Source organism: Taudactylus pleione, unplaced genomic scaffold, assembly GCF_031769625.1.
Source record: "Taudactylus pleione unplaced genomic scaffold, aTauple2 ptg000959l, whole genome shotgun sequence".
Classification (NCBI taxonomy): Eukaryota; Metazoa; Chordata; class Amphibia; order Anura; family Myobatrachidae; genus Taudactylus; species Taudactylus pleione.
In genome coordinates this window covers 4733509-4746277 of record NW_028285360.1, presented here as the reverse complement: position 1 = coordinate 4746277, position 12769 = coordinate 4733509, and the positions used below count along the sequence as shown (strand labels likewise).

The following is a 12769-nucleotide window of genomic DNA, read 5'->3' as shown; positions in this document are numbered from 1 at the left end:
TGGAAAAATTAGTTATGGTAGAATTACCTAGATAACTCCTTTTCTTCGATGTCCATAGGGTCCACAGGGATACCATGGGGATATTATGGTTGGAAGACCAGGCACCAAACAGTTAAAGCTTCAGCTCCCAGAATGCTATGGGTCCTTCCCCATATATACCCTGCTCCTAGCCATAGAACTTCAGTTTAGTTAACAAGCCTCAAGGCAGGAAAAGGAAGAACAATCATACACCAGAAACACTCTTACATAAGATGAAGGAATCTGTGACCGTAAGAATACAACCCAATGAAGCCAGGTGCATCAGGGTGGGTGCCCTGTGGACCTCGAAGAAAAAGGATTTATCTAGGCAAGTATACCATAACTCTAATTTTCTTCTTCGGGGTCCATAGGGATCCACAGGGATAGCATAGGGATGTCCTAAAGCAGTTCTCCTAGGGTGGGAGATGCTCCTGAGCAGAAAGGAGAACTCGTTGCCCAAAGGAAGCATCCTGGGAGGCAAAAGTATCAAAGGCATAAATCCTAAGAAAGGTGTGGACAGAAAACCACGTGGCAGAATTGCATAATTGCTCAGCAGAGGCACCACGGCTAAATGGCCATGATGGCCCTACAGACAGAGTAGAATGTGCAGTCACCGTGCTTGGGATAGGGAGATCAGATTGTATGTACACCTGAGAGAGAGTCATGCGTAGCTATCTCGCTAGAGTCTGCTTATTAGCTGGCCATCCTCGTTTGTGAAAACCATACAATACAAAAAAGCATCTAATTCTCTAACAGAGTTTGTACGCTCCACATAGATATGGAGAGCATGAACTACATCCATGGAGGCTTCATCTACAGAAAGGTCTAGTAGCCTGAAAAGCTGGAACTACAATTTCTTCATTTACATGAAAATGGGACACTACCTTAGGAAGGAATAACAGCTTTATCCTGGTGAAAATGAAAAAATGGGGAGCGACAAGAGTGTGCTGCCAAATCAGAGACTCTGCAAGCAGAAGAAATAGCAAGAAGAAAGTCAAAAAGGTTCAAATGGGGAAGTTTGTAGTCCCTTAAGAACCAAAAGACAAATCCCACGGTGCTGCCAGTGGAACAAAAGGAGGCTGAATTCTCAAAACTCCTTGGTAATGAAGCAATCTTCTTCTGAAATCAGACTGACAGTGCAGAAACCTGCACTCTCAAAGCGGCCAGCCGTAGACCTTGGTCTAATCCTGCCTAAAGAAAAGCCAGTACCCTGGAAATCCTGAATATCTTAGGATCATAATTCCTACGGGAACACCACTGACCAAAAGAATACGAAACTCTGTAATAGATGAGGGCAGAGGCAGGTTTCCATGCCCTAATCATCGTTTGAACTACAGAACTGGATAAAACCTTTCGCCCTTAGGATGGAAGATTCAAGAGCCACGCCGTCAAAGCCAGACGAGGAAAGTCCGGATGTCGGCAGGGACCCTGCATTAGCAGATCCTAGCTATAGAGAAAGAGGGCATGGACTGTCTATAGACAGATTCCATATGTCAGTGAACCAATGACGTCTGGGCCAAGCCGCAGCACCCAGTATTACCGTTCCACCTTCTTGCTTCAATTTTCTGTGAACTCTTGGAAGTAGAGAAATCGGAGGAAAGAGATAAGCCAGCTTGAAGTCCCATCTTATTGCTAGTGTGTCCACGAAGGCTGCTGATGGGTCTCTGGACCCGTACCTGGGGACCTTGTGGTTGTGGCATGATGCCATGACATCTCTTTCTGGTAGACCCCATTTGCTTACAAGGAGCTGAAACACTCCCAGATGTAGAGACCTCTCTTCGGCATGTATGTCCTGGCGACTTAGGAAGTTTGCTTCCCAATGGAGTACTCCTGGTATGAATATTGCTGAGATGGCCGGAAGATGACGTTCTGCCCAAATCAGAACCCTCATCACACTTCTTGTGCCTCCCTGATGATTGAGGCAGACCACTGTAATCACATTGTCAGACGAGATCTGTGCCATGACCAGAGCTCTGTATACTGCTCGCAGATCCAGAATGTTTATTGACAGATGACTTTCTTGATTTGTCCATCTTCCCTAAAAGGTGTGACGATCTGTCACTGCCCCCCATCCACAAAAGCTTGAATCAGTGGTGAGAAACATCCAATTTGGATCCAGAACAGGCGCCATTTGTTTAGATGATCCTTTCTTAGCCACCACAGGAGGGAGTGACGAACCTCTGGAGAAGGATCCTCTGGGACTTTATCAGATGATGCTGTACGTTCCACCTGGAGGGAATCAAATCTTTGTAGAGGTTTGGAATGGAACTGAGCATACCCCACCATGTCAAAGGTGGATACCATTGATCCCAGGACCTGCATTGCTAACAGAATGGATACCTAGCGTTCCCGCTAGGCTGTTTTAGCGGGAGGGCAAAAAGCCCCCCGCCCTCACAGCCTGCGGGTGAAGTCTTCACCCGCAGGTCACAGTGTCCCGTGGGTGGGGAAATGTGCGGTGACCCGGTCACTGCCGGAGAATAGACGCCGGACGCCTGCGCCCGGCATCTATTCTCCCTGTCGGCAGTGCTTGGGGGCTGCCCGGCGTGTCCGTAAGTGCTGGGCACACAACCAATAGTGACGAAAAGGGGACACGTCTTATAGACACACCCTTTTCGGGCGCGCGAATGGAAGTGCCCTCTCTAGCTCCAGCTCCCTGCCTGCCGCTGTAGCTAGAGTGAACACTAGATACCCTTCACTTGCATAGCAGCTTGCGTATTCGCAATGATAGATCCGCAATTTTGTCCTGTCAGAAACGCCCTTTGTGCCCGAGAATCTAGAAACGCTCCCAGATGTACCATCTGCTGTGTTGGAGAAAGTGACGATTGCTTCTAATTGATCATCCTTCATATGAAGATGGTTTTGTAACATAACCAGAGTCTGCGCCAATATCAGAAGGTCGTCCAGATAGGGCAGAATTCTGCCCTGACGCCTGAGATAGGCCGTCACGACTGCCATTATTTTGTTAAATATCCAGGGAGCAGTGGATAGGCCAAAGAGTAGAGCCTGAAATTGGTAATGTTGCTGAAGGACAGCAAACCGTAAGAATTGTTAGTGGGATGGTATAATAGGAACATGCAGATATGCATCCTAAATGTTCAGGGAAACCATGTAATCCCCCGGCTCCATTGCCAAAATAATTGACCGGAGAGTTTCCATATGAAACTTGGGTACATGGATAAACCTGTTGAGGGTTTTTTAGATTTAGTATAGGGCGATAAGCCCCATTTTTTTTCTGAACCAGAAACAGACTAATAAATAACCCCTTCCTTGTTGAGACATAGGAACTGGGATTATTACCCCTGCCTGTAGCAGGGAGTGAACGGCTCCTTGAAAAGCTAAGGCCTTGTCCGCATCTGATGGGAGATCTGTGCAAAACAACTCCTGGGGAGGATGCCTCTTGAAAGTGAGGGCATACTCCTAAGAGACCACTTCTCGGACCCAGGCATCTGTTGTTTGATGCCAACAATCTGCAAACCGAAGAAGTCGGCCTCCCACCCTGGGATCCACCAGGAGGCGGCCCGCTCCATCAGGCCAAGGGCTTGTTGTCCAGCTTAGAAGCTGGACGTCTTGCCGGGCCAGACCTCTTAGTTTGTCGCTTAGACTTGCAAAAATTAGTTGGCCTAGAGGAAGACTGTTCCTTTGCTCATCCCTGAAGACGGAAAAACTGAAAGGAAACCTGCCTGGATTTAGTATTTGACTTACATGGCAGACCTGCAGATTTTGAAGCCACCAGAGTAATGATTAGATTATCAGACTCTGCTCCAAAAAAGTACCTTTCCATAGAAAGGCAAGACTTCCAGCGCCCTCTTTGATCCTGTATCAGCTTTCCAAGATCTAAACCAAAAGGGCCCTGCGTGCCACTATTGATGCCCTAGAAGATAAAATCCCAGCATCCACTGCAGCCCCTCCCTTCATCATCTGTTCTCTGGTAGCAAATCTTCCAATGACCCTATCCATTCTTCAATAGCGTTGGCTAGCCAGGCTCCAGCCATAGCTGGACGAGCAACCGCTCCAGATGATGAAAATATTGCTTTAAGTCAGGGTGGAGTGAGGATCCTAATGGCTTGGGAGTAGTAGTTTTCAATGAGGTCTTCTTGTTTTTGCCCATAGGTTCAGACATAGTAGAGCACAATTAATAGCGAGAGAGATCAGAGCAATTGTATGGAAACAGACTGAGCGTGCGGGATATCTCACACTGTCGCCAGTTACATCCTCCAGAAAAAAATTAAAAAAAGAAGGTGGCATAGGCAGCCATAGACTTTAACAGCAGCGGATCAGCAAAGTCGAGCACATCATGGGGAAATTGAAAGGGCCTCATCAATTCAGGGCATTATGGCAATAACATGTAATAAATATGTAATAAACAATGATGTGGTGACAAATGATATATTACCAAGACAGGCACTTTAAAGAGGGTTGTAGGTATTTAGACTGGCCACAAGACGGTGCACAAACCTCAGAAATGCTGTCTCAGAACATGTAATCCAATAATTCAGCCTAGGAGTAGTGCAATGTACAGATTGCATTACACTGCACTATTAACTCTGCATACAAATAATAAAATACAAACAGACCTTCAGAAAGGTGGGAGTAATGCTAAATAGTGCAAAATATAATGCACCCTGCACTAATGAATGCACAGGGTCTAAAACAGGCTGTTGCACTTGGGGCAAGCAAATATATGTGGCCCTGAATGTAAAGAGCAGGGTCACAGTCCATGCACACTGCCCAGCCTTCAGGACTTACCACCAGCTCCTCTGCAAGGTCAGCTGCAGCCTCCGGTCAGCGGGTAGTACGAAGTGTAAAGAAGCCAGGCGCAACGGACCTTCCACAGCTCCACCCTTCAGCAGGCGCAGAGTCAGCTCTCCTAGCCAGCACAGCAGCATGCCGCCTGCAGGGAGACCCCACTCAGACGGACACCACGCCGGATGCAGATGAGAGGTTGGATTCCGTGGTCCACGGGTGAGGCGGCAGGTCGCAGGAGGGGGAGGGAATACCCGGTGACAGGATCCCAGCGCTGAGGTAGACGTTCCGGCTCCAGATGGGGCAGCAGGCCACAACCCGCAAGAGAGCCTAGAGTCCCCTCCAGCTCCACAACCTGACCTGCCCAGGGTGGGCTGGCATTAGGAGTGTGGGTATAGGAGTAGCGGGTCACAAGGATGCCCAGTTATATTAATTTTTAGGTGCCCAAGCAGGAGCTCTGGAAACCCATGTCTTCCTCTGCCAGGCCAGGCCCCCAGACATGTTAAGTTTAAGCGCTGGAAGATCAAGGAAGAGATAGAGAGACAGTTGCAAATACAGTGGAGCAAGGGGGAGAGGTCAGCGGAGGAAAGGTGGATCTATTTATCAGCATAGAGATCATAATGGAGGTCAAAATAGCTGTTGAGCTCACCTAAAGATGACATATAGAGGGAGAATAGGAGAGGACCAAGAATAGAGCCTTGGGGACACCTACTGTTAAGGGGGGGTGTAGTCATGAGAGGAGACAAAAGGAGCGGTCAGAGAGGTAAGAGGACAAGTCAGCAAAGGGCAGTATCACATAGTCCAAGAGAATGAAGGACTTAGAGAAAGAAAAGGGTGGTCCACTGTGTCAAAAGGTGCAGAGAGGTTGAGAAGAATGAGTAGAGAGTAATGGCACTTGGACTCGACAACAAGGAGGTCATTGCTGACTATTGTGAGGTCAGTTGCAGTGTAGCGGAGAAGAATGAAGCAAGAGTGAAATGAGTCAAGCAGGGAGTGGGATGAAAGAAAGGCAGTTAGAACCAAATACGCTTAAGGAGTTTGGAGGCAAAATGGAGGAGATTGGTGGGTAGTTGGAGTGTTAGGATCAAGGGACTTATTTTAAGAATGGGGAGAATGCTTGAATGCAGAGGGGAGAGTGCCTGATGAAAGGGTGAGATTGAGGTGGGCAAGATGGGAACAGGCAGGCGAGGTAGCGGAGGAGACGGGAGGGGATAGGGTCAAGGGGAAGGTGGAGGGTGATGGAGACTTCATCTCCAGATACGGGGAAAAAGAAGTCACAGTTGGTAAGAAGTAAAGGAAGGGGTAGGCTGGCAAAGAAGGGAGTGGGGTGCAGAGGGACTTGAGGGATAATAAGGTCATGACATACGGAGTCAATTTTAGAAGTGTAGTTGCTGGCAAAGTCAGGGGCAGAGATTGAGGTGAAGCGAGGAGGGGGTGGGCAGAGAAGGAAGTTGAAAGTGGCGAAGAAAAACCAGGGGTTTGAGGACTTGGAAGAGATGAGGTTATTGAAATTAAGAGGGAAAGGGTAGCACTATAGGAGAGCATAAATTTGAATGTAGGAAGTCTGCCTTAGAACGAGATTTCCTCCACTGTTGCTCGGCGGCACGTGAACATTTTTGTAGATATCTAGTGCATTAGAATGCCAGGGTTGTGGTGTGGATCTGCAAGGGTGAGTAGCGATTGTCTGAGCAATAGAGTCAAGAGCAGAGGTTAGGGAGGCATTGTATAGGGGAGAAGGAGAGTGTTAGTTCCGCAGCAAAGATAAGGAGACGGTCGATGGCCTCAATTTTACATTTAATGATAGTAGTCTTAGGAGTTGGAGAATGCGAGAGGGAAAAGTTAAAAGAAAGAAGGTGATGGTCAAAAAGGGGGGAAAGGGGAATTCGTGAAATCAGATATCAGAACGGTAAGTGAAAACCAGGTCAAGTGAGTGCCCACTGACATGGGAAGGTGAGTTGTTCCATTGTGAGACCAAACGAGGATAAGGAGTTTAGAGGCAGAGGGTTATGTGGAGTTATCGAAAGGGATATTGAAGTCACCGTAGGAGGAAAATCTGAGGGAGGGAGGGAGCCAGGAAGCAAAGTTGTCAAGGTATTTGGAGGGAGAGTTAAGGGGACGGTATATGACTGCTGCTTGAAGGTGAACAGGTTAGAAGATGCATATAACATGAACCTCAAATGTTGGTAGGAGTAACTGGAGGATAGAGGGACCCCAACACCACCATGATGACACCTGGGTCAGGAGGTGTGAGAATGTGAGGCCCCCATAGTAGAGAGCAGCAGGAAAAGTGGTGCCAGAGGGGGAAATTCAGGCTTCGGTAATGGCTAGGAGATTAAGGGAGTTGAAAATGAAACGGTCGACCAGTTTATTATAGACAGATGTGGCATTCGTTAGGGCACAGGAGAGAGGGACAGAGTTTGTAAGATCATCAGGATTGCTGTACCATGTAGGTGAGATAAATTGAGGGGATCGAGGTGAAGAGTGTAGTGATGATGTGGGCTCCTGAGTTAGGAAGACTGCAGGAGGTAGGCAGAGAGGGAGTTTAGTGTGATGCGGAAAAAGGTGAGGTGACAGGGAGAGGAGTGAGGGGGTCAGGCTTAGCTGTGGGGTAGTAGGACCATGGTTTGGGAAGAGTGAATGAAAATGGAGTAGCGGGAGAGGTGGGGGAGGAAGACAGGGGAGAGAGGGTGAGGTCGTGGAGCCTAGGATGGTGAAAGATAGAAGTGGGAACAGGGGGCAGAATAAAGGAATACATAGACACTGAATGATGGGGGGGTGTTGAACACAGTCAGTGTTGATTAGGTAAATTGAGGCAGAAAAACTGGAAGGAATGAGGCTGTATGAGAAAGAAAGGCAGTAGATTTACAGAAATGCAGGAAAGAGTAGTGTTGGTAAACGAATAACGACAAAAAAAAATGTTATTAAGTGGAATAAATCTAGAGATTTTATAGGTGCAGAAATCAAATCTTAAAGTAGAGTATTAAATTATAGAGAATGTGAGGGTAAGGGAGGGGGGTTCAGACAAGACTTTCTGGCAAAGTGACATTGGGGCATATATGCAGTCAGATGTTTGTGAAAACCAGAAGGCCTGCACACACAGTTGCAAGTGAATTGGTAAGTTCTTGCAGTGTCCAACGAAGTTCAGGTTATTCAGACTGGTGGTTTTGGTGGTGTACAATTAGTGAACTCACAGTACTTGTACTTTGCAGGTACAACCTAAACCAAGTACATCCTGCAGAAAGTCAAGATTGCTTTAGGTGGATTGGTTTTAAATTCACACCATGAAATAAGTGTCTTCCAAACTCTACAATACATTATTGGAGATTTTATATTTCTTGCCTGCAGGAACGTATTAATCACTGACTGACAACACCATCTCTCAACACTTCAATGCCGTTAATTATAATTGCTCTACAGTTGGGTGAAATACTGGACCCATAAGCTAGGTGATAACACAGGAATATGTGGACTGTACAAGTTCCGTCAGCAATTAACGAATATATGCATGCTTGTGTATTTCACCATTTCTTTCATTGCAATTAAGAGTATATAGTAGTTGAGAATATATAAAATTAGTTGTTTGAGTTGCAGAAGACCGTATTTGTCGAATGGCTTCAGCCTAGAGCGGATAGGGCCTACCCTAACCCCTTTAAAGTAGGCAAATCCTGTGTCTGATGCAGCAGCCATTTTGTTTAGTGGTTTAACAATAAGAATTGTAGCTTTAAAATGTCAGTATTTAGCGTGTACAGACTAGGAGGCAGCAAGTCTCAGATTTAATAAACAAAAAGTTACATCAGACAGGCTTGGTCTGCAAGAAGCAGCAGCTGAAGGCTACATGGGAACAAAAATTGAAGATAACATATTATATTGTCAATATTATGATTAGGACATATAACCAATTTAGGTCTAACGCGTATGAATATTAATTAAATGAATATTCGCCATTTTGGATGAACTGGGGGTATTGCAGATGATAGTATAAAATATAGAGCAGAGACGGGGGGGGGGAGGGGAGGGCAGTCGGGGAGCACTCTGAGGAAGGAGAGCACACAACGAGGGTCTGGGGGTTGCCGTACGTATGTATGAAATTGGCTGACTGGTGCTGCACTGGGTGCCACAAATTTATTTTACCAGTATTCCCTACTGCTGCTAATATAACCTAAGCGTTTTTGCTGTAACTCTGCACTGGCAAAATATATGTATGGTTAAGCTGTTTTGAAGTAAAAGCATTGTAATTTATTTTAGAATCTCTATTGGCGTGAATTATTTCATTTCTTATAACAAGTAAGGTTTACAAATAAATCTAGAACACATCGCATTATCATAGGTTGCCTTGATGACTGAGTTTGGGAAACCCTAACAGTCCAGGTTTTGGGATATCTAAACATCTGTATGAGGAGGTAGAGGCCATAGTTCTTCCTCAAGCATCTCAATACAACTAATTCTTCTGTCCCTTGAGCTTTCTGTCAAGAGAAGATCTGTGTACTTCAGCATTTTGGATTGTCGCCATAATGTTATCATAGCTTTGCTTCTGATGTTTCACGAATTACTAAGACCACCACTGTCCTGTTGCCTGAGAATACTCGGAGATGCTTCCACAATAGCCATTGATGAAAATGTTGAAGAGCTTCCTAATCTGCTGTAACACTCCTCCGCTGACAATGTACAATATTCTATATTTTCCAGGAGGTGATCTACACAGCCTGTAACACTTGAATCGGTCGTAAGTGATAGCCATTCCAGATGGAAGATTTGGGATTTTGTCACTACGTGAGACACCTATTGGTGGTTCTTAATCTGATGTTATGATTCAGAGGGAGTTTCTAATCCTAGCTGAAAACTCTGCATGTGCCATCTTGCCTAGATGACAACCCCAAAGACGGAGGAAAATATTCCTTAGAACTAAAGCCCTCTCCAAAAGTTGTGATTTGATGTAGATTTTGTTGGATTTAAAACATGGATTTTTTTTTTCCTTAAAAAGCCATACCAACCAAAATACCTTTTTATATTTGGCCCCTTCCCCTGCATAATCCAGCCAAGCTTCTAGAGTAAGGTTATTACTTACACTGCCTCATCACTGACATGTAGTGAAAATCCTCCCCATCAGTTTGTCTTCAAAATATGGCCATATATTAAGTGGGCTTACTTAACTTCGACACTAACGTCAGCAGCTCTTCCGTAAAGGTTCTTGGAAACACTGTCAAGGCAAAACGCATATAGATGAATTTGAAGTGATGAATCCAGAATCTGATCAAATTCCTATGCTGAACTGGAATATGAAAGTATTTATCTTGAAGATTGTGAAGCTCTTTGCTTATAAATAAAACTCATTCTAAATACTTAGCCCTACTCATCTGAAAGAACTGGGGCAATGGTTCTGGCTTCGATTAAGGTCTGCAGACGGTCTTGCATAGCCAACTTTGCAGAAATGTGAAGTCCTGGACTAAGCAAAGATTTCTTTTTTTCAGATACTGATAAAACTATGTCCTGTATCTAATTCTTACAATCTCTGCAACCCCAAGATCTTTGATAGAAAGGGTCCGTAGGTCTGCATATTGCGCCAATCTGCCCCACTACCGGTGTTCGAGTGGACGAATTCAGAAAAAAAAAAAAAAAAAGTCACTGTAGGGTTCTCTAACTTTGCCTTTCAATCTTAATATTGAATACTCAAAAGGACTGCCTAGGCGGTAGAAGGCATAGTGTGCCCATTTACTGTCTTCCTGGTTTACAGCGTCTTGTGTCTTTGAATTGCTGAAGTCATTAAATGGTTAAAAATACTTAGACTTTAGCTCCAGTTGCAAATGGTTTGACTTCCCCCATAGAGGACTTTAGTATGGATGGATTCCCCCCCTCCCCAAATAGAAGGGCAGAATTCAAAAAGGAGATTAGCTATGCAATTTTTGCATAACCAGAGGGATCTTCTGGCCACTACAGTTGGTACCATAGACCCTGCAGAAGAACAAGGATATCTAAAGAAACCTCAAACAAAAATTATATATCCCTCTTTGCACGATTTCCACTTTTCAACAGGTACTGCCTGTTTACTTGGAAATCCATATGGAATGGTCTCATCCCTTAATCTGAATGACAGTGAGAGTTTAGAGTCTATAGATTATGTTATCGCTCTATTTAATAGTCTAGTGGATGTGTGCCTTCAGGATGAGAGCTGAAAGGCTTTAATAAAGAAGTGTGTTTTGAGCTTTTGAGAGAAGTGGAGAGTAATTTATTTTTACATAGCTACCAATAACACAGTAATGTACAGAAAATATTTTGTCATTTACATCAGTGCTTGCCCCCATTTAAGCTTATAGTCTAAATTCTTAGCACATGCATATACAGGCATCTTTAGTCAGCAGCCAATTAATTTTCTTGCTACAGCAAAAAAACATCTCCCCTTCCTCTCAAATTACACGACTAGCTGTATGCCACAACCTGAGCCAAATTGATTGATTGGCCACCCTGATCTCCCTTGTGCTGCATCCCAAATCCCAGTGTTTTCACCAGCTAGGTACACACTATACCAGAGGTCCCCAAACGCTGTCCTCAAGGCTCCCCAACAGTTCAGGTTTTAAAGATATCCATATATGAGTACAGGTGACTTAATTAGTAACTAAATCAATTTGATTTAACCACCTGTGCAGTGGCACTTCCTTGTGCAGCGGTTCTTGGCATGGTAATAAAAACTGCCAAGGTTCATTTTTCACTATAAACAGTTTCCAATACAAATGTGTACTGCATCTATCATGGTTACATGCTGACTACTGAATTCTCTCTTGAGCAGTGAACTTCTGTGGGAAAAAAAAATATTTGATCACACAGCAGCAGCAATTTTAGTTGATCCCATATTTTACCAATATGCTAAAAATCTCGAGATAACTCCAATCTAAACAACAGTGGATTTGCCAGGTAAGAGGCTACACATGGGCCCATCCTGACGCTGAGCCCTGTCCCATCTGGTAACGTACACGGGCGGCCAACTTGACAAGATCCAGCCATTTGGCCCTTGGGCAAAGCAGACATATGAGCATCACTGGGCACTATAATGAGAGAAGACAATTAATAGCGGCACTTCCCTACGTGCCTGCTCTTGAGCACTGGCTTATTATAGGGAAGCTGTCACTTTGGGGATAAGTAATCGGCGGCGGCAGCGGCAGGTGTGGCCGCTAGCGGTGCCCGACTGCCGGCATCACAGCAACTGCTCTCGCTGAACTCGGGCATGAAGCAGTCACTGGGGCGGCAACAGCCTTAGTACATCAGGCAAATAGAAGAAGCATTCAACGTGATCACCGAGGAACCGCCACCCACCCTGCCCGCTGCCGTGCTACATTGTGCTCCCATACTCGCCGCCTCCCCAATAGACGACTTATGACATGAGAGAGAGTGTGCGGGCACTCCGGCTTCCAGGCCCCGACCTGTGTGTGACGAGGAGGCGGGGCCCGGGCATCATAAACACAACCACATGCGGCCACACGCACGCCGCTCACACCGGCTCCATCCACTTTACCTGCTTCCCCTAAGCGGAGGGAGGTGACCGGGCTCCTTCTCGCTGGGAGTCAGTGCTGGGGCAGCAGCAAGAAGGGGTTCTCCTCCTGGCCGCAGGTATCTACCTCACAGGTACTTCCGCCATGAGCGGGAGATGCGTCTGCCCGTAGCGTGGTGACGTCACACAGCGCAGACTCTTAACCAATAAGAATGAGAGGCAGACTCCTCTTCTGTAGACTCCTCTCCTGCTGCCGCCTCCGCTCTGTGCGTGCGTGCGTGCGTGCGTGCGTGCGTGCGTGCGTGCGTGCTGCTGCTGGGGACTGAAGAGCTTGAGCGAGAACGAAGGCCGAGACAGTAGCTGCCGGTGTAGTTGGATGAGATAATGGTGTTGATTCTGGGTTAGCCTCATCAGTGTCTGAGAGTCTTTTGCCTGTAGCATGTTTGCAACTATGGCCTGTATTCAATTTGGAGCGAAAAGTCAATTGCCAGACTTTTTGCAGTCATCGCTGGTTTTGGGTGCGAAAAA

The 12769-nt window shown here is 45.9% G+C and overlaps 1 protein-coding gene across 2 annotated transcripts in view; it reads right to left on the bottom strand.

Moving 5' to 3' along the window:
* The window catches only part of EYA3 (EYA transcriptional coactivator and phosphatase 3), a 130580-nt gene extending 118139 nt beyond the window's left edge, over nt 1-12441 (bottom strand). Inside the window, exon 1 of one of the 2 annotated variants that reach the window (XM_088459958.1) lies at nt 12266-12441. The gene's annotated coding sequence lies outside the window, so the exon portion shown is untranslated. Of the gene's footprint in view, nt 1-12066; nt 12124-12265 lie in introns of those variants that run through there. The other variant, XM_088459959.1, reaches the window with a different exon arrangement.
* Nucleotides 12442-12769: the final 328 nt, after the last annotated feature.